General features: G+C 38.3%; 1 protein-coding gene across 9 annotated transcripts in view; it reads right to left on the bottom strand.

Moving 5' to 3' along the window:
• LOC141435723 (uncharacterized) overlaps positions 1–22538 on the bottom strand; it is a 186822-nt gene that overhangs the window by 8656 nt on the left and 155628 nt on the right. For all 9 annotated transcript variants that reach the window (XM_074098483.1, XM_074098481.1, XM_074098477.1 and 6 more), the window contains one exon: positions 16404–16431. The gene's annotated coding sequence lies outside the window, so the exon portion shown is untranslated. The remainder of the gene's footprint in view (positions 1–16403; positions 16432–22538) is intronic.

Consider the following 22538-nt stretch of genomic DNA (forward strand, 5'->3'; position numbering starts at 1 on the left):
AATCTCGAAATAATAACCGCTGGGCTTAGAGTCATGAAATTTGGTATGTAGGTAACTGGACATCTGGAATAACATTTAAGTGACTTTTTGACCTGATATTCCCACGGGATAACTTGGGATAAAATCTCAAAATAACAACCACTGGGCTTAGAGCCATGAAATTTGGTATGTAGGTGGCTGGACCTCTGGAATAACACATAGGCAATTTTTGACTCGATATTCCCACGGGATACTTAGGGATAAAATCTTGAAATAACAACCGCTGGGCTTAGAGCCATGAAATTTAGTGTGTAGGTAGCTGAACCTCTGAAATAACACATAGGCTACTATTTATTCCGATATTCCCACGGGATAGGGATAAAATCTCGAAATAATAACCGCTGGGCTTAGAGTCATGAAATTTGGTATGTAGGTAACTGGACATCTGGAATAACACTTAAGTGACTTTTTGACCCGATATTCCCACGGGATAACTAGGGATAAAATCTCAAAATAACAACCACTGGGCTTAGAGCCATGAAATTTGGTATGTAGGTAGCCGGACGTCTGGAATAACACATACGCTACTTTTTATCCCAATATTTCCACGGGATAGTTTTGTAACAAAGGGACCCCATACATCCGTGTATAATTATTATTTTGTAATTTTTTCTTTAATTGTATACTTACTGTAGTTTTTAAGTATTTTATTTGTAATTATTTTATTTTGAAAAAATGACTTTCTGCCAAGCTTCTTGCGGCGCATTCTTCTTGGCAATGATGGTCTTTCCGAAAGCGCTGGTATTTTAAAAACTGACGTGTAAAAGTGCCCATTGCGGCCTATTTACTGAATAAATGATTTGAATTTGAATTTGGATAAGGAAAAATTTTGAAATTTTAGCACTGGGTTTAGAGTCTTGAATTTTGTACAGTTATTCACAATACAACCTCAATGAAGACCACGATATAAATTTTGGAAATTTCCAGGGGAATTTTGTAAAATCCCGAAAATTTCAATTGCAACTACCAGACCGAATAGTTTACGCGTGCGAAGCCGCGGGTAAAAGCTAGTATAAAATAAATGGAATATCTATCTTGCTCCTCCGCCAAGTAGTGAGGAAAAGTCGTGCGAAACAGCTACGTTTGAGTTGGGAAAAAATGTTTTTTCATGCAATTGAACCCGCCCTCCCTCCACATAAAAAACGTATATAACCAACGCAAACGTAATTGAACCCACCACCACCACAACCATAAACAAGATCCCGGACACGTGTTTATTTTAACATGGACCTCCGCATAGTAACGCCTGAATCTATACAGTATTAATTATATTATGTAGATTAACAGAATCGCCCCCCCCCCCCCCGCCCTCTTGTTTCTGAGAGGAGGCCTGTGCCCAGCAGTGGGACGTATATAGGCTGGGATGATGAACAGAATAATAACCGCGCTAACCAAAACCGCAAAAGCATAACCGCGTCACGCAAGAAATTAACTAAAAAAACTCATTAGAAGCATCAAACGTGCTATTAGATATTTGTACTCAAAGTATCGTAAACCAACCAAACTATATGCACGACTCATTTGCCCCACAGCAATTAAAGGGTGACCTATAGTCGAGCTCACCCCACCGTAATAGCGAGTTGCATAGTTTGAACAATTTTCGGCGCCAGTCGCGCCTGGCACTAAGGGGATTTCCCCCTCAGACGGGTTTTACCCCCCTAGGTAAATTGCATAAAATTCTACAGTTCTGCAGTTTGCAATATTGTGTGCAGGAAATTTGGTTGTTTTGACGGTATTTGCATAACTTGATGGTAAATCCGATAGCGTACCTAAAATTGTACGTTTGCTATACCTACAGCTTTAGATCAATACTGAATTGCAATTCAGTAAAACCTGCAGGTTTCTGATATAGTTTATCTATTGGGGTGTCTATTACTACCTGCGCACCCTGGCTTTGCTCGAATATTATACCTACTAACGTTCTTAGTTCTTTCTTTCGTATTTTCATCAACAGCAAACATGCCAGTATTGTTTTAATTGTTAAAAATTTTTCAATTGTTTTATTTGCTTGTTGTTGTAAGCAGAGGGCCGTGGGTTCAAACCCCGGCTCGCACCTCTGAGTTTTTCGAAATTCATGTGCGGTATTACATTTGAAATTTACCACGAGCTTTGCGGTGACGGAAAACATCGTGAGGAAACCTGCATAAACCTGCGAAGCAATTCCATGGTTCGTGTGAAGTTCCCAATCCGCACTGGGCCCGCGTGGGAACTATGGCCCAAGCCCTCGTGTTCTGAGAGGAGGCCTGTGCCCAGCAGTGGGACGTGTATAGGCTGGGATGGTGGTTTATTTGTTTGATAAACTGAGTTGTGGATTTTTTTTAATAACTTTAAAATAAGAAGGATGGAGTAACTGCGCAGTTATCCCACCGAGAACTGGCAGATTATGGAACAAGACGTTTAGGTTAGCTTGAAAAGATTCCTTAATTTGATTAATTAATCTCTAAATTGTCAATTAGAAGAAGAGATCCAACCTAAGATCCAACATGTCATAATACATATGTCATCTGATGACACGACGACCATAGAAAGCCCAAGTTAAATTGTATTTTTCTAGAAATAAGTGGAATTTAAACTTCATTCGCTCGTGTTTTCATTGATTATGCATTAATGAGTTATTCGTGTTATTTTATGGCCAAGTGGTTAGAGAACTGACTACGAAGCTTGAGGTTCCGGGCTCGATTCCCGGCCGGGGCAGATATTTGCATGAATAATACGAATGTTTGTTCTCGGGTCTTGGATGTTTAATATGACTGTATTTATAGGTAGAGTCATTCACGATGACGCGTGCTGTAGTTCTTATTAGCTCTTCAAATATATAAAACTAGTGTTTACCCGCCGCATCGCACACGTAAATCATTGATTAGATTAATTAATCATTAATTAGATTCAACAGTTGAATTGAAATTTTGGGATTTTTGAAAAATTCTCGTGTGTATTCCCGAAAATAAAATCAGGGTTCTAACTTTACCCATAACAAAATTACAGGATGTTGAAAATAGCCTGAATGGCTTCGAGAAAAGTATGGTACGGCCGTGCCTTTGTTTTTGTTTTGCTTGACTTGGCGGGGGCACTGCCGTGCCCCCAGATCGTGGTTTTCATTGACGTTACATTAAAAACAATCATATCAAATTTCATGACTCGAAGCCCGGTTGTTGTTTCGAGATTTTATGCCTATCCCGTGGGAATATCGGAATAAAAATCGCCTATGTTTTATTTCGGATGTTCAGCTATCTACATACCAAATTTCATCCAAATCCGTCCAGCCGTTTCAGCGTGAAGGACTAACAAACAAACTCACTCACAAACTTTCGCATTTATAATATAAGTAGGGTTCTCGTGTCACAGTGAGTTTGTGAGTAAACTCCTCCGAAACGGCTCGACCGATTTATATGATTTTATTGTGCATATTTGGAAGGTCTGAAAATAGGACGTACACTATTTCTCATACTTCTACGCAGACGGAGTCGCGGGTAACAGCTAGTAGCTTTTAGTGGCTAGCGCCACGACACTACAACCTACTTATAAGTTATAATAATACCTAGACACCAACATAATAATTATATAAAAGTTTTAATGACCACCGCACATTTCCTTTTATTACCCCTAACACGCCCGTGTATAAAAAATCATTTGCCAACCAGTAGCGTGGAAATAAAATAATAAACCTATAAACAACTTTTGCCACATTAACTTGGTAATTTTGAGTGTGGGATTCGTGACTGGGCGCCATTAGGCATATCCGCCCCTGCCCCTAAGACCGTTTACCCCCCTCCCCCCTGCCCCGTCGTGCTAAGTTCACGCCCGTGATATTCAGCCCACCCTATACCACACCCTGTATGGAAACGCATTTCGGTCAGGAATACCTGTGATTTATTTTAGCCATTTTAGAAATATACTAAGTACCTAAGTCATTTTACAGTAGCCGTTGAAGATATATGAACTAGTGTTTACTCACGTCTTCGCACACGTAAATCATTAGATCCAGGAACTGAATGAAATTTCAGGATTTTTAAAAATTCCCGTGGGAATTCCTGAAAATTAAATCGTTGTTTTCATTGACGTTACATTAAAAACAATCATGCATGACAAATATCATGCCTCTGAGCCCAGCGGTTGTTTTTTCGAGATTTTATTCCTATCCCGTGGGAATATCGAAATAAAAAGTAACCAATGTTTTATTTCAGATGTAGAGCTATCTACATACCAAATAACATCCAAATCCGTCCAGCAGTTTTAGCGTGAAGGACTAACAAACTAACTCACTCACTCACAAACTTTCGCATATATAATATTAGTAGGAAACTAAATGATATTTTTTGAGTGGTGACCTCGTAATGGTCCTTATTGTACCTGAGGCCGTATTGTCTAAAGCACGGGCGCCCGCGATTGCATTCACCATCTCTTTCTAATTCCATCCTATATCGTGTCAATCGTGTGACAGAAAGAAGTGGTGAAAACGATTGTGATTTCGAAAGCATTAGGCAATAAAGTCTTCGGTTTTGGAACAGGACGGACCCATCCCTTCCCGTGGGTGTCGTAAAAAGCAACTTAAAGATGTTGACATTGGACAGCAGCCCTCTATTGCCAACTACGAACTCCTGAGTCCAGCTCTGCGGTGTGGATGACAAGAAGAAACATTTTGATGCATGTCAATTGTAGTATGGGTGCAGTGGCAGCGCGAGGGTATCAGGGTCTTTCACCTATCAGAGGCCCTGGGCACATTAGGATAATAGGGTCCCTATGACCATAATAACCAAGGACGCTATGAGCCACCTAAACAAAATATGGAAAAAGAGGGGAATCACTATTAACACCAAGATCCGGTTGGTACGTGCTCTGATATTCCCAATTTTTCTGTATGGGGTTGAGTCGTGGACAATACGGGCTCGAGAGAGGCAAAGGATAGATGCTTGGAGATGTGGTGCTGGAGACGAATGATGAGGATACCAAATGCGTCGATCCTCTCACGGCTCAAGATAAAAACTCGTCTGTCCACGATATGTCACCAACGAATCCTTTCATATTTTGGCCACATAATGCGCAGGGGTGATGGGAATACGAATGGTAAACGAGCCCGGGGCAGATCTTCTACCAGATGGACTGATCAAATTAGGGACTCCAAGGCCCCGAGGCTTAGCTCCGTCGTCAGGGCTGCCATGGACAGAAGTAGATGGAAACAAATAATCCTATCCAAATGTAGACCGCCCGTTGATTACCACGATCCTCAGTCATGAGGGAACGACTGGAATGGATGGATGACCATTAAAGCACTATTTAGCTATCGTAACCGATACCTAACTCGTTTGGTAATGGAGTAGGGACTATAGGGGGCCCCAATCCATCGCGGGGCCCTGGGCACGTGCCCAGTATGCCCAGTGGCGAAGAGGGGCCTGGCCGCTTCGCCGGTTGTTGTTCGTGATTTGACCGAGTAATACAATAGCGATTGGGTGTGGCTCGATGGTCCCGTGTTGTGACTGCACGTCAGTACACAGTTTTTTTTTCAACTAACATTGTTTTTTATTTTTTTATTTATGCTTTCAACATTAGCACCCATTGATTGACAACGGGGTTGTATTAAAGGGTTGTTGTACTGAAAATCAGCGCTGTGCCAGTCAGGGCCGCCTATGGAACCCTAACTCAAAGCATACGCTGCCTACATCCCCTTTGCCACAGCAAATGTTAGTGTTTATGTCTAGTTTTTATATTAATTAGTACCTAATGTAATGTCTTTGACTATGTTTTGTGGCAATAATTTTTCCCCAGAGTCATGAAGATTTATTTAATTACTGACCTCACCAACGACCACGACCACTCCGTCGAGAGTGTAGCGATTTAGAACTTAGACTTACCCCGTGTTTCACCATCCACTGTTTTTTTAAAGAGGGGGAAAATGAGCATGCGGGTCACCTGATGGGAAGCAATCACCGCCGCCCATGGACACCTGTCAACACGAGGGGTATCACAGGTGTGTTGCCGACCCTTTGAGAGACTGATAAGCTCGTTTTTTAAAGATCTCTAAGTTATTGTAGTTGTCCCTAAGTTGTGGTTGTTGTACGAGTACTTAGTTAAACAGAAATAATTTTAATTAGGTAAGTAAATGTTATCTTAAATTTTTGTATACACAAATTTAATTTCATTTATTTAGTTGTGTTGATTAACTTTATTTGATGGATAAATGTGATGGATGGAGCCGTGGTGGCCTAGTGGTTTGACCTATCGCCTCTCAAGCAGAGGGTCGTGGGTTCGAACCCCGGGCTCGCACCTCTGAGTTTTTCGAAATTCATGTGCGGAATTACATTTGAAATTTACCACGAGCTTTGCGGTGAAGGAAAACATCGTGAGGAAACCTGCACAAACCTGCGAAGCGATTCAATGGTGCGTGCGAAGTTCCCAATCCGCACTGGGCCCGCGTGGGAACTATGGCCCAAGCCCTCTTGATCTGAGAGGAGGCCTGTGCCCAGCAGTGGGACGTATATAGGCTGAGATGATGAGATGATGAAATGTGATGCCGTCTCTGTTTATTTTGTTCGAATAGACTGAGACGGCATCACATCTATCTGTCAAATACAATTAATCTGTCATCTCCCAGGATAACAGGATCGAAGGATTTTGGGCACAAATTTGTGCCTCTGGGAGAGGACAGGTTTGACTGACTGGACTTAGAGTAGAGTGTAGAGACCTTTACCTTCTATTGTGGAGGGCCCTCCCTTGTGGCGATCCCGGGACTGTAACCCCAAATGCCCTCCCCTAAATCTGGTCATGCATGACTTTGAGAAGCATACTTTGCTTTATACATTTTTTTCTAACCGATTATGCCGATGCTGACAGTTTTAAACCCATTAATAAGAGCTTCATATCCCTTGTAATTAACATCTCGCACCAGTCATTAATTAAAAAAAATCCAGAATAAAAAAACGAACCGACTACCCGTAACATACGCGTATCTACAGATATATTTCTCAAGCTAGCACTGGTATCCCACAGTGCAGCTGTAAATTAAATCTTGCCATGTTACAATAATGTTTGATCTTGAAGGAGAAACATTCGAAGGGTTTATAATGTAGCCCCATTATCCTATTATCCAGGTGTTCAGCAAATCCAGCTTAGTTAATATAGGCGTTTAAAGAAATGAGAGGCTGCAAAAACGGCGGGATGTCGGCGTTTTGTAATTTGCTGCTTTCTGAGTACAGTCGAGGGCATAATGGGTTACCTTAAACCTTATGGGTTAGTGGCTTAAAGGTGTAACGTACAAAATATATTGTTGCCCTTGACTATACCTATAGGCACCTACACTACAGTCGGCAGCAAAAGTATTAGTACTTATGACACGAAAAATCAGAAAATATCATAGTACAGTCAAGCGTCTGTGTTTGAACATGAAAGTACCGTGAGACTCACTCATATTTAATGAAAATACCCTATACCGTAATTCCTTCCCAGAGGAATGGCTACGAACTAGCCCGAAACATGTCGAGAAAAACTCGATTCGTCAAAACAAAACGAGACTGTATGACGATAATTATGTAGCCATCTTCCACACGCCCAAGACAAATATTATATGTATGACTCTTAAGATTTCTACTTTCTAGAATGTATTTGTTTGTATTACTTAAACCCTTAGAGCAACGCGGGCTTCCTTCCGTAACCGGAAGCCCGCGTTGCTCTAAGTACACAATTCAGATATATCTACATAATATTTAGACTGCGCAGCTGGATTAATAAGCGGTGCTCACGCGCGTCTTAAAGCCATATATTTATGAAGTTAGTGGTGTGTCGTTATCGATAGTTTAAGTCGATAAAATTAGGCGTTTACCGAATCGTTAAACAGTACAAGTGTACAGGTTTTCTGCAAAGTTGACTATTTTATTTTAACTTCCCCCGTTGTAAATTGTTTTAGTTTTGTATTTGTTGCTCGTTTGAAAATAAGGTGACGGATACCTAAGAGCCGCATCAATAAACATTTATCCTAAGACTCAATCATCACCGACAATCATTACGACAACTAACCCCATACAGATACAAAAAGTCAAATGCGTTCTTAACTTTTAAGTTGGAAAAGCAAGACATAAGCAAGCTGTGATAGGGTAAGGCGGATAAAGAATTGACATATACTGGACAAGACCGAAGTCATTGGAAGAAAATTATTTGAGCCTAAAATTGGCGATATATTTTTTTTTATTCAACTGGATGGCAAACGAGCAAGTGGGTCTCCTGATGGTAAGAGACATAACAGAAAATAAAGAAAATAAGAAGTTGGAAGTTGACAAGCAAAACACAATTTCAAAATGGTATTCCCAAATGATGTGATTTCAGTCAGTAGACGACCAGATGGCCTAGTGGTTAGAGAATCTGACTACGAAGCTTGAGGTCCCGGGTTCGATTCCCGTGTCGGGGCAGATATTTGTATGAAAAATACGAATGTTTGTTCTCGGGTCTTGGGTGTTAAATATGTATTTAAGTAATGTATCTATCTAAATAATTATATTTATCCGTTGCTTAGTACCCATAACACAAGCTTTGCTAAGCTTACTTTGGGACTAGGTCAATTGGTGTGAATTGTCCCATGATATATATAAAAATAAGTACACTGGCGTTAGTCGCAAAATTTACCTGCACTAAAATGTATCGACAACGTGCCCTCCCTACGGCGGCAAATTACGAACTATCGATACAAAGTTAGAGGCAAATTATCGGTAGTCCGCGTAATTGCAGTAGCACGCAAGGACAGTCCGAATCGCCCGCACACACTGCCCTAGAGTTTGAGCAACTCATTAATTTTGTTATCTGACCAAAGCTTTAACTGGCAGCTTTACCTACGTCAAAAGTACTTTGACTGTTATAAAATTAAAATAATAACAAGATCAGGTGTTTATGTTCTGATTTTTTTATGAAATGACATGAGCAACGAACTGATCATTCTATATCTAGGCAAGGTACCTACTAACAATATTTTCAAATTGACGTAGTAGAAAAAATGTCATCCATCTAGCGATATTTGGCATGTCAAAAAATCCTTATCGAAAATTAATCTAGCTTTCAGGGCTAAAATAATGAGTTTTTTCACATCTGAGTAGGTATATATTATGATGTCAATTACCCCAATGCAGTAGCATGCAAGGACGCTCCGAATCGCCGACACACACAGCTCAGGAGTTCGAACAACTCGTTTAGTTTTATTAAGTACCTGGCTCTATATTAGGCAGTGTAAAATTCGAACTTCGTATCGGGCCGTCCCGCCGTTGTTATATTATTTAATACAAGAGTGAGAGGGGCAATACAGTACGAACTTCGATTTTCTAATTTCTTAGTAGCACCCCTAGGCGACCGAACTTCGACGTTCGGGCTAAAACTCGATAACACGCGAGTTTTCCCAAAGATACGACCAACCAGGCTAGATCAAATATTTACTCCCGAAAGCCCCCACTTAATTAGGTTGGAAGGTTTGACGAATCCTTAAGAAACATTGACTTTAAGGTAGCTTCACACCGACCTGCCACAATTTATAAAGTTTATGCCGCATTATGAAGACTAACAATATTTAATCGCTCATACCAAATGACTTATTCCCTGCAAGCTTTTAAACACAATTAATAATAAGTCTTAGCAAAGAATACGTACCTACCTAAAGTATTCGTATCGAAAATACAAACTGAGACATGGATGCACAGAAAAACCAGAAAAAGAGACCAGCACTGGGAATCGAACCCAGGTCCTCAGCAACCCATGCTGCGTGCTATAACTCCTACACCACTGCTGGACAGGAATCTAGACACGAATTTTTCCTATGCATACATATCTCAGGTTGCTTATTTCTACTATGCTACTTATGCAGTAGCACTAGCGACATCTATGTATGGTTTCACCTACCCGTAAAAGTAACAAATTTGGAATTGAAATAAAAAATACAAAAAGACTCCAAAAAACCAATCATACAAAGTATTCGTATAAAACGAATAGACCTATTATAACAATTTAAGCTTTTTGTATGAATGAAACTTCGGAGAACGGCCAACAATAAATTACATACGAGGCACGAGCCAAATTACTACCGAAATTGGTTGTATTCCAAGAAAATGAACCAATTTGCTCTAACAACATGCAAAATTGGTGTTTCTTTTGTTTTTTACCCCGACGTCAGGAACAAAGGAGATTTAGTTGAAAGCCTTTGGCTAAAAGTTGATCTGTCTTAATCCAATATAGGGTAAAATGTACAAGATCTATCGCGGGCTATATAAATCCAACTGCTGAGCTTAGGCCTCCTCTTAAACTGAGAGGGCTTGGGCCGTAGTTCCTACGCAGACCAGCGTGGATTGGAAACATCACACACCATTGAATTGCTTCGCCGGTTGATGTAGATTTCTTTACGATGCTTTTCTTTACCGTGTCCGTAAAGCTCGTGATAAATTTCAACTGTAATTTTGCACGTGAATTTTGAAAAGCTCAGAGGTGTAAGCCTAGATTAGAACGCACGATCCTCTGCTTGAATTAAATTAAGAATTGCATTTTTGTCTATGATTTATATCATAATGTCAATGTATTCAGAAACTTCATAGTTGTGCAATTTTCCAGGATTTACTTCATATCGGTCGTTGACTATCCTCGTGAGTTCTCGCGTACTTTATAAAGGACAAATTAACACTAAGAATAACGACCGCATGTACTTTAGAAAGCACGAATTGTTCATTGATTTTTTTAAGACGGTTGAAATAATATTAAATATGACAAAACTGGTGACTGGTGGTGGTCTTAAGTACTACATCTGTTGAAAAAAAGTTAGGACTCGGCAGGCAGTGAAAACTATGCAAAACGATACATTATACCTCCTCAAAGTACCTGGGAACTAGTGTTGTACAAGACACCATAAGGAAGTTACAATTTCGACATTAAAGCAACATTAGCCCTTATCGATATACTCATAACAGCACTTAATTGGCTAGATAATGCACGGTCCCAGCATTGTACTTGGATCCCATCATGGGACCCCTGTCAGTCAACCATCGGTAAAAACGCGACATGACTTGAGGTATAATATGAGGTCTCCGACGTGTGACTTTGACATTTTAACCTTATAAAGCACACGTAAAATTTTGATCATTAGAATATGAAACTTAGGGGTGTTTCGTTTCACCACCCATTGATTAATTTTATTTGACGTAAAAATGTGATGCCGTCTCCGTCTATTCAAATAAAACAAACAGAAAATTATTGAAGTTGACATTGTCTTTGACGTGTCCTAAATTTAGGACGTTGGGCCTTACAATACAAGGTAATGACGTTACTAACCTAGCAGTCGAATTCAAAACTGTAATTTGAAAAAAAAATAGACTTTAATGAAAGAAGACTTAATTTTTTAAATATTTTTTGTAGTAATCCTATGCTGCGAGCAAAGCGTTGGCTGGCCCCCTACTAGATGAACAGACGACATCGTGAGAGTTGCGGGAAACCGGTGGACGCAAGTAGCGAGTTGTCGTTCATTGTGGCTCTCTAAGGGGAGGCATTATTTCAGCAGTGGACGTCTTCCGGCTGGTAGGTAATGATGATGAAACCTATGCTGCGGGTCCAAATAGGCTCGCATACCTACTTATTGAAAGTCCGAATGTAATGTTTGTCAGAATGATCGTTTGTTATAAATCTTTTTTCTCCGAATCCAATAATTGTTCAGAATTATTATAAAACAAACCTAACCTATAAACCTAAGTAGTTTTCTATAGGATGACCACATAAATTTCAGAAAAAATTAAGGTGAGAAAAAAATTATGACAAACGATTATTCGGACAATCATTACAGTATGACTAGCGAAAACTATGCGAACTTCGACGCTCCCCTATGCTTAAAATAAAAAAGTCCCCTCCATCGAGCTCGTATGATACCACACCACGCTACAAAAACTAGAACAGTCTCGACCGTTACCGATTACAATGAACAAAGATCTTATCACACATTTATTACTATGGATTACCGCATATTACGCGGCATTAGCGACTATCGAACAATACAGCGACGACTAACTGTCAAGGTGTATGGGACAAAGTACACGCGAAAGCGATTAAAATCGTGGACTCGATAAAATCGGCGCTGACAGTTTTTTTTGTTTATTTCATCGTCTTCATCATCAGCCGGAAGACGGCCTTTTTTGACCAAAATCCTTCCCGTAGAATCCCACAATGAACGACAACTCGTCATTTCCATCGGTTGGCCGCAACTCTCGCGATATCGACAGTTCACCTAGTAGGAGGCCTGCCAACGCTTCGTCTTTCGGTTAATGGTCGCCACTCAGGACCTTTCTCCTCTACGGTCTGTTCTACGAGCGATGTGACCCGCCTATTGGCACTTCAACTTGCATATTATTATTTTGCAATACCTACATACATTGGCTGTTATCCATCCAGGAACAACCAACAAAATGTGCAATGACCAAAAATCCATTTCAACTGTAAAACAAAGATGTACCAAGCACTTTTACAAAACTTCATTGCATTGACTCCTGAAGTTACCTGACAAGTAATAATGATGTGTAAGATATATTTTACCACTGATGAGTACCTATTGCTGTTATTTCCTGAAGCTTGAACATTTTTACGAAAGAAAATAAGCTAAAGTGATACGTATTTTTTTATTGTTAGGTATTTTCTCGCTCACGCTTCTAACTTACAACACTTCGGTAATGCATGGGGAATTATCCTTTTTTTTATTCATTTTTTACAACAAAACAATGAGACGGGAAGCTCTTATCCATATGGATGTAGTTACACACTGACGATTTGTCTCGCTAGCTTGCGTAGAGCCTAAACAAAATGAACTGATGGCGAGCATGAAACGGAGATATACATTACTGTTGTTACCAGATGTTTCCTTTGGGTCCATATCGGCTCGCATACTTATTGAAAGTCCGAATGTAATGTTTGTCAGAATGATCGTTTGTCATAACTCTTTTTTATCCGAATCTAATAATTGTTCAGAATTGTTATAAAACAAACCTAACCTAATCTATTGTTTTCTATAGGTGACCATTTAAAAATTTTAGAAATTTTTATGTTTCAGTGGAAGAAAAATTATGGCAAACGATGATTCGGACAAAAATTACGGTATGACTAGCGAAGAATATGCGAACTTTGGCACTCCCGTTTCCGTTATTATCACTATTAGACGACCAGATGGCCTAGTGGTTAGAGAACCTGACTACGAAGCTTGAGGTCCCGGGTTCGATTACCGTGTCGGGGCAGATGTTTGTATGAAAAATACGAATGTTTGTTTTCGGGTCTTGGGTGTTTAATATGTATTTAAGTATGTATCTATATCTATATAATTATATTTATCCGTTGCTTAGTAGGTACCCATAGCACAAGCTTTGCTAATCTTACTTTGGGACTAGGTCAATTGATGTGAATTGTCCCTTGATATTTATTTATTATTATTATTATTTCCTACTTTTCCTGTAAATATTTTAAAAAAAATTGCTGTTGCCCGCGATTTTGTCTGCGAAGAATTAATTTATAATGCACCTGGGAACTATACAATTTCCGAGATTAAACCTCTTCTATGTCCTTCTCGGAGCTTCATATTATTCAAACTAAATTTCATTTAAATCGGTTCAGCGGTTTAAGTGTGAAAAGTATTACCCACAGACAGACATACTTTCGCATTTATAATATTATTGAGGAACTAAGCATATATAAGAATGTTTGTGATTTCTTTGGTGTGTTTGTGGTTCAAACACTCGTATTCGGCTGCACAGATTTTGGACGCATTATACCTAACGACATTAGTTTTCTTTAGATTTTTCACATTTCCAATCACTTCTTCAATTTAAGAGCTACGATCTTGTCGGTGGAGTATCGCCACTCCGCACGGTCTTCGGCCAGCTGCTTGACTTCCTGATACGACACAACACCCCGTTTCTCCTTCACATTGTCAAAATATGTCAATCTTGGTCTTCCTCTGCCTCGTCTTCCTTCTACTTTACATTACCAATAAGTAAAAAATAAGGGTTCCTAGTTGACTACGGAACCTTAAAAACTAGACCGAACTAGGCGCCGTCGTCTAACAACAATGGAAAAACTGTACGCCGTATGTAACGCTAATTAGAATTTTGTCGGTAGAAAATTAATTTCGTCACTTTCCCATACTTTGGATGAGATTTGGGGCAAAGCTGATTCAATGTGGAAATAATTTATGTCTAATTAATAAGTGTACGCTAGCTATAATTATAACAAAGCGTGATTGTTTGCGAATCAAGCTTGTTTATTTAGTCAAGGGAAATTCATTGTCTGCAGAAATAGGTATTTAATTTAACAATTTATTATCTTTAGCATTCTAGGCGCTTTGGTGTTGTACCAAACCAATGGTAACCAATGGTATGGTTGTATGGTTGTGGTAGGGAGAAGTTATTGCATTATGGGAATTTAAAATTATAATTCGTAATTTTGTGTGTTATTCAAGGATAGATTCAGTTAGGTACAACACACTTGCAACAGTGCTTCAAAAATGAGTTTCACTAGCGATGTATAAAAAAAGCACAAAAAATGTGTGCGCATGTGAGGCGAAAAAGTGGCCAACGGCCATCCGTTCTCCGTGCTATATGGCCTGCCCATTGCCACTTCAACTAGCTAATTCGCTTGGTTATGTTGATGACTCTAGTTCTTCTACGTATCCCTCACTTCTGATTTGATCCCGTAGAGAAACCCCGAGCATAGCAACTCTGAGCCTATATTTATAAGGCCTATATAGTGAACCACCACGTCTTAGATCCATATGACATCACTGATAACACACACTGGTTGAAGGTTTGAGGAAAAAAAATATTATTGATTTTTGTAGACATCCTCTTTTCTTTCTTCGTCGCCGTAGGGTGACCACAATGAGCTGAGGCATCAGGAAATTCACGGGTATGTTTGTAACTCCTGTGAATTCTCCCAGTGCCAAGGCCCAGCATTGTCACTTTGTCTTCGCTCTTCTTACTTCCTTGATGACAAAACCAAACGTACTTGTTACAAGATTCAAGGGATATTAGGATAGGATTTGCTGAAAACTTCATTCACCATATACGATTATTTAAAGCCAGACAATAGGGACCATATGGCAGGAACGGGGAGGGGGAGCGTACTTATTTTTGTGGTCATAACTTCCATTCGAAATTTTCAAAATTATGATGAATTGAATTTTCTCCGTGGCATTAAATTACCAGAGAGGCTACTACGAAATTTGAAAATCGAAGTTCGTATCGTACCGTCTCGTAGACGCTAATATTATTTAATACGAGTGAGAGGGATAGTGCGATACGAACTTCGATTTTCGAATTTCGTAGTAGCCCTTCTGTTGTAGTTTTTTCTGCTTTACAACTGGAGGACTACACTGATGCACCACATCGAGTCGAACCCGTTAACGGTGGCAAATGTGGCAATCACTGTTAAATTCGGTGCTTTGACTCGCCGCGGCGGTTTGCCGCAATTTCCGACCGGACTGTACCGCGCCGTGCCCCGTTACTGTATTATAGACTAGTACTTCCCTCGGCTTCGTACGTGTTAACCACAGATGCATTTGAATAATAATTCCGGGTTTTTGCAAAATTCTCACGAGAATTCTCAAAAATTATACTTATCGTTCATTTCATTAATGTTGCAAATAAAATACGTAAAATTTCATGTTTCTAATCCTAGCGGGTGTAATTTCAAGATTTTTTATCCCTATCCCAAGGGCATATTGAGATAAGAAGTACCTAGCCTATGTGTTATTCTAGACGTCCCTTCTCGTACATATCAAAGTTTATCTAAGAACCGTGCGCAAGACCGGCAATTTTGCTGATTTGGGACCATTTCGTGACATACAACTTTGTTAAATTTTAATTTCTTTTTGTGATTTCGTACTTTGTCACGAATAAATTATTTATTTCTTTCTAAATTATTACTTTCTTTTCTTTAAATCCGTCCAGCCGCTAACTACGCCGATTTGGTTTATAATATACTTATGTTTTAAACTTTTGCATAACTATCTTAGGATTTAACGTCGAAATAATTTTAGGAATAAATAGTTAGCCGTGATTTAGTCTCGGGATATAGTTACGCTGAATCGACTTGAGTTGATACTATATTTTTGTCTCCCAATAGGCCCCTTAAAGATGTCGGAATCTTCGGGCACAGGGTGTACTCTATCTTAGACACCTAAGCTGGTAGCAACGTATCAGCAATTTTCTGATGGTCACTTACATCATAAGTAACTTTTTATATTTTTTTCTCTGTGTATCTGTTTTCTGTATCACTTACTATTTCTGGTGTACAATAAAGAGTCTTTTTATTGTATTTTATTGTAACTAAATTGTTCGTTTACCTTATTTAATAATGAAAAGGTTAACAACAACAACACTCACCTCATACGATACAGGTTATCTGGAACACCTGTAACAAATAAAGCATTTATTAATTTTATTTCTCATACCTACTAAAAAAAATTCACCCCCGACGCAATAAGAGGGGTGTTATAAAGTTTGACCGCTATGTGTGTGTCTGCGGCACCGTAGCTCTTAAACAAGTGGATCGATTTGTATGCGGTTTTTTATTTGAATGCAGGTTTTCAGATTTTCAGGGGGTTCATAGACATGTTTCATCAAAATCGGTTTAGCCGTTTTTGGGTGCCTATTGAACGTTGGAGTGACAGTCGGGATTTTTCCAACTTTTTGTTGGTTAGGTTACTTTCACTAATATAGAGAGCTTCTATTTCACTTTACACGCAACTTTTTACGTTGAAAAATTTCAAAGTTCCCACGGAAATTGTTGGCAACAAAATGGTGTGCGTGAAGTTCCCGATCCGCACTGGGCCCGCGTGGGAGCTACGATCCAAGCCCTCTCATTCTAAGGGGAGGCCCTGCCCACCAGTGGGATGTATAAATAAACTGCGATGACGACTGTACTAAAACTTCTATTAATACATTCCTTATTTATTTCCTTCAACTCTACAATACTTAATCAACTCTAAAAATATTTCGACACGATAAATCGATACTACACCCCATTAAGTCTGCGTCACAAGCTTTTAAACTAATGAACTAAATATAGATAGGTATAGAAGATATATATACTGAGTAAATACATACCACCCTCTGCGGTATCGACATAAATTGTATACTTATACGCTTTTCAAAGAAGTTTTAGCTTTTTTTGAATGAATTGTTAGAAATTGGAAAGACATCAAATTTAGGTATTGTTATTTTTAAAGTAAGTTTTTTCTCTGTTTGCAAAGCTAAATTTCAAAGTAACAGATAAAGACAAACGAATGTAAAAGTGTACGTTAACATAACGTACGTGGGCCATTTTTTATTTTGTTGTCGATATTTTTCTTTTCTCAAATTTCAATGCAATTTGGTGAATTGATAAAGTTACTTCTGACTATGGTAAGCCCAATTTCACACTATGTCCTACAAATTTTTCCATTGGGTTGCACAAAATGTATGGAAATTTCGTACCTAACTAAACTGAAAATTTAGTATAAAATGAGGAACTCAAAATGGAAAAAAAGACAACAAAATAAAAAATGGCCCACGTAGCAATAGGTACACTTTGGAAAGTATGATTTTACTTTTAATTAAAAGCAGACGAGAGTCCAACTCTTCGCCGGTTTTTTACTTGGTAACAAAATCCAATAAATGCTTACAGTGTGTTACCGGCAGCCGCAATTTTTTTTTAAGGGGGGTTAAAGTAACGCATTTCTGTAACTTGACCGTGACATTAATTTAATTAACTTTCTAACAAAATTATAATTGCCAGCAATGTACAGCAAAGTAAATAGACAAGTAAGTGTAAATGACGGCCGACAGATACTTTCATTATTACTTGTCAATTTACTTTGCTGTACATTGCTGGCAATTATAATTTTGTTAGAAAGTTAACAAAGTCTGATTTTTAGTTTAGTAATTAAATTAATGTCATGGAAATACGTTACTTTTTTAAGGGAGGTTTCCCTTAAAAAAAGTCTGGCCGCCGGGAACACACTGTATAGTATACCTATATAGTTTATAATGAACGAATTTACACACATATTTTGTACGACCGAAAAACATTCCATATTCTATATATCTGTGTTAAAAATTTGTGTTAAATACTTGTGATGTATACATATCATTTAATAATATTGTAAATCTGTTTTAAAAAAAATATACCTCGTTGAGTTTCTTGCCGGATTCTTCTCGACGGAGGTTTTTCCGAACCGGTGGTAGATTTTTTTTGACATTCATAAGTGCTTGTTATGGCCTAAATTGAATAAAGATATTTTGACTTTGACTTTGACTTTGATCTAATATTTCCATAGTCATGGAAATTGACATACCTACCTATGTGATTCCGGTGGGCTTTGTAATTGCGGCCATTACCTTACTGGGGAGAAATGTCAGATGCAAATGCAGGTTTTGTAATATGAAAGTGCCTTCCACGGCTACATTCGCGTAGTGAACCATTAGGTTTGGCAGCAGGATTGGAATTCTGGATTTTTCCAAACTCCCATGAAAATACCTACCAAAAAGTTACGTCGTAGAACGTAAAGGTATACTTCTCATGCTTGTAAGCTTATACTGCAGGGCTACTACGAAACTCGAAACTCGAAGTTCGTGTCGTGCGGTCCCCCTGACACTTATACTATTTAATACGAGAGCGAGAGGGACGGTACTATACGAACTTCGAGTTTCGAGTTTCGTAGTAGCCCTGATGGATCTAAGCGACCTAAATTTTTTTTTTATGATATAACTCTAGTCTTCGTCAGCAAAGGAATTAAGCGCCAACAGCCACTTACAAAAAATTTTTTTTTTTTTATATTAATAAAGTAGCTGTTGCCCGCGATTTCGCGTTCGTTTATGGCTATCCCGCGGGAACTATGCTACTTTTCAGGATAAAACCTACCACATATCCTGGTCTCCAACTACCTTTTTTCATATAAATTTTTATCTCAATCGGTTCAGCGGCTTATAAGCATAAAAAAGTAACAGACAGGCAGACAGGCAGCCAGACACAAAGACAGACAGGGTCACTTTCGCTTTAATTACATATTATGTTAAATTGATACTAACTAATTTGAATTAAATCAGTTTCATTTATTTCTGTTTTATTAATGTCATTTGATATTATTTAAAAAGCACTATTTTCACCTCGACCGGAGCAGTCGTTCCTGTTTTCATATTATTAATTTTATTAGACGAATATCAGGATTTAAACAAACACTCAGTGAGAAACTGCATACTTCCAGACCTACAGCCTTATTCATAAAAAAACCTTAATTGAGGTTTGATCGGTCTGTTACTTAGCAGACTGATTAAGCTTAATAGACGGTTGTCGAGAAGTATGATTCATAAACACTTGCTAGCAGTCTGCTAGTTGTTGAGCTGCTGATAGACGGATTAGACGCGTTATGTTGGCCACCTTGACAAATCAAAGACAAAAAATGGCCTAATCGATAATTAAAAAAAAAAATTGACAGCAGTGACAGCAAATTAGCAGGAAAAAAAATAAAAAGCGAGATGTTTGTTTTCCCGCCATTTCCGATCCGCATGTTTATGTTGTGTAAAAAGCCATAATTATGTTAATCATCCTATTTTTTTTCATATTTATTGTTAATTTATTGTTGCTAATTTAGAGGATTTTTAAATACAAATTCCTGAAAATAAATTTTCCAGTTTTTTTTTTTAATCTTTGCGTAGCCCTGCCTTCACTATAAATATCTTCGGTATGGTTTTTTGCTCTTGTCAAAGTCAGCTGTTCAAACTTGTGGCGGCCATTTTGTGACTTAGCAGGGAGATAAAGGAGGGTCAACGGTCCTCTAACTTTAGCAGAGCCTTGATCGACTGATTAGCGCTAACAGACGTTTATGAATCATGTTTTTTAGCATCGGGCCTTCAAGGAGCCTTCAAGGAGGCTCTAACTTTTTATGAATAAGGCTGCTAGTCATTAATATACTATTAAGTATATACCAATCGCTTTCATCACAAGTAATTCCACTCGTCTGATTACTTCAAAAGCTATAAGAAAGGCAACCGATAAACAGAATTTCTAACAATAACGTCAACTAACAAACTACCCCCCTCCCCCCATTTCCATAATAGACCTCTTTCTTCGAAGCTTGAGCTCCGGCCATTGCTAAAAGCATTATAGTTAATAATTTTTCTTCACCACAAAGCTACTTTAACAGGGCACAATACAGTCCATGTTTCACTGACAACGTACGTCCATAATAGATTTGTTGTCACGCCGGTTGCCATGGTAACCCGTTAAGTCGCGTTTTAAAAAAACAACGATTATTCTAGTAAAAGAGGTTTTTTGTTAACGATGTGATTTGTTTGGTTTATTCGATGTACGAGTAAATTGGACTTTCAGGGTCTTATGTTAGTCGGGGTTAGCTTTAAAATTAAATTAGTATTGTATCAATTTAACAAGCTGTTGCTCGCGACTCCGTCTGCATATAATTCATTTACCGCCATCCCATGGGAACTAAGCAATTTTCCGGGATAAAAACTATCCTGTGTCCTTCCCTGGGACTCAAACTATGTGTATACCGATTTTCATCTAAATCGGTTTAGCTGTTTAGACCTGAAGAGGTAACAAACATACATACAAACTTTCGCATTTATAATATTAGTGGGAAATGGGATGGGTACCTACCTGTAATACGTGTAGTTAGTTATTTGTTAGGGGTAAGCTGTGATATCGTTTTGGTCGGGTGACTGCACCAATAGGGATGTTGACACCACCAATCAACTGACGTACTTTTTATGAGCTGTCAAAACACAATTCTCCCATAGAGTTTCAATGGCAATAGCGACGTATGACGTTATTCGCCAACTCAATCTATTAACTATTTATTTGTTTTAAAGCAACAAAAAATCTAATTTTACAGTAAATAGAATATTAATCTGCTTTGCAGGCTTAAATAAAGCGTTTTTTTTACTGGAGCCTTCGTGCCTTCAAATTATTTTTTAATGACGTCAACATCCATATTATGGTCATTTTAAGCACTGTAGTACAGTCACCAGCATTAATATCTGAAACAGCAGAGCGTGCAAAAATATCTGACACGTCCTTCCGGCCCTACAAATAGAGTCGTATCAGATATTTATGCACGCTTGTTGTGTCTGGTGACTGTACCCAGTAATGGACAGTAAGGATACAATGTCTTATAGCCCACCATTCACGGTCTTTACTTTACCCCATTTAAAATAAACTCTACATTGAAGTTTTTGACCCTCCGCACCCTGTCAGCAAAAGTAAGCAAAGTTCTAACTCTTCCCCATGCTTACGTAAGTAATGATAAGTAGGTATACATTTTTTTAAGTCTGTTCAGATTTCTTTATTAGATTTATGCACGAGAAGCACTTTTAAAGTCGAAAAATAAGACATTTAGGGGCTGTTTCACCATCCATTGATTAGTGTTAACTGACGGTTAAATGTGATGCTGGCTCTATTTGTTTTGTTCGAATAGACGGAGACGGCATCACATTTAACCCTCAGTTAACACTAATCAATGGATGGTGAAACAGCCCCTTAGAGTATAAAATATTTTATGAACATGTAGTTAATTTCTATATTGCTGCATTAATCATTATTCATATCCCTCATGTCATCAAAAATAAGCTACGCAAAGACCCCCTCCCCCTTTTGGTTTTGGTGCTTAGCTTACGTAATACTTGAAACATCCTTGTACACTGTTAGATTATCCAAAATATTTTTAGTTTTAGCCGAAGAAAAATTCGATCATATCCCTGCAGGAATAAGTCCGCCTTTGTACTTCACACTTTACTTTTATTTATGTAACCTTTTTGTTTTCCTTTTTGTACAATAAAGAGTATAAACAAACAAACATCATACGATCATTCGACCAAACAACATTTAGAGCTAAGAATAATCGATGATACGAAGGGCACTGAAACTTAATATTTTTGTTTTATGAAGATAAAATTTTATGTCAAATGTGTTTGATGTCAAATTATAATAAGTCATATAATATATAAAGGACACTGGCCGCAGGAGGCTATGTGAGTAATCCGTTGTTCAGCATCAATAATTCGACAAATGTTCTACGTCAATAAAGTTTTAATAAATAACGAAAGGTTATCGTAGCTTGACCTTTCTGAAAAATATATCGTCGCTGTCAAAATTTATGGATTTGAAGTTACTTCAACCCTGATTCACCCCTGCCAATCCCTTTTCATAAATTCCTACTCGGTTTCTCAATGACTCATTAAAAACTTAAGTATCAGTCTGTGTAAAGTGTTGTTATAAACACATCACCTTCCTTGATCTGTAAAGCAATCGTTAACGATTTTTTTTAACAAAAGTCCCACTTCAAACTTCCCTGGATTTTCCATAAAGGGTACTTAGTATTTTCGCGAACTCCAAATTCAAAAATTAAATTATTAGGTCTTTAACTGCTTAAGAAAAACTTGTTTTTTGTCTATGGTCAGGGATACTTTATTATTATGTGAAATTTTATAACTAAATAACTTTGGCCCGCGGCTTTGCTCTCGTGA

Source organism: Choristoneura fumiferana, chromosome 15, assembly GCF_025370935.1.
Source record: "Choristoneura fumiferana chromosome 15, NRCan_CFum_1, whole genome shotgun sequence".
NCBI classification, from domain to species: Eukaryota; Metazoa; Arthropoda; class Insecta; order Lepidoptera; family Tortricidae; genus Choristoneura; species Choristoneura fumiferana.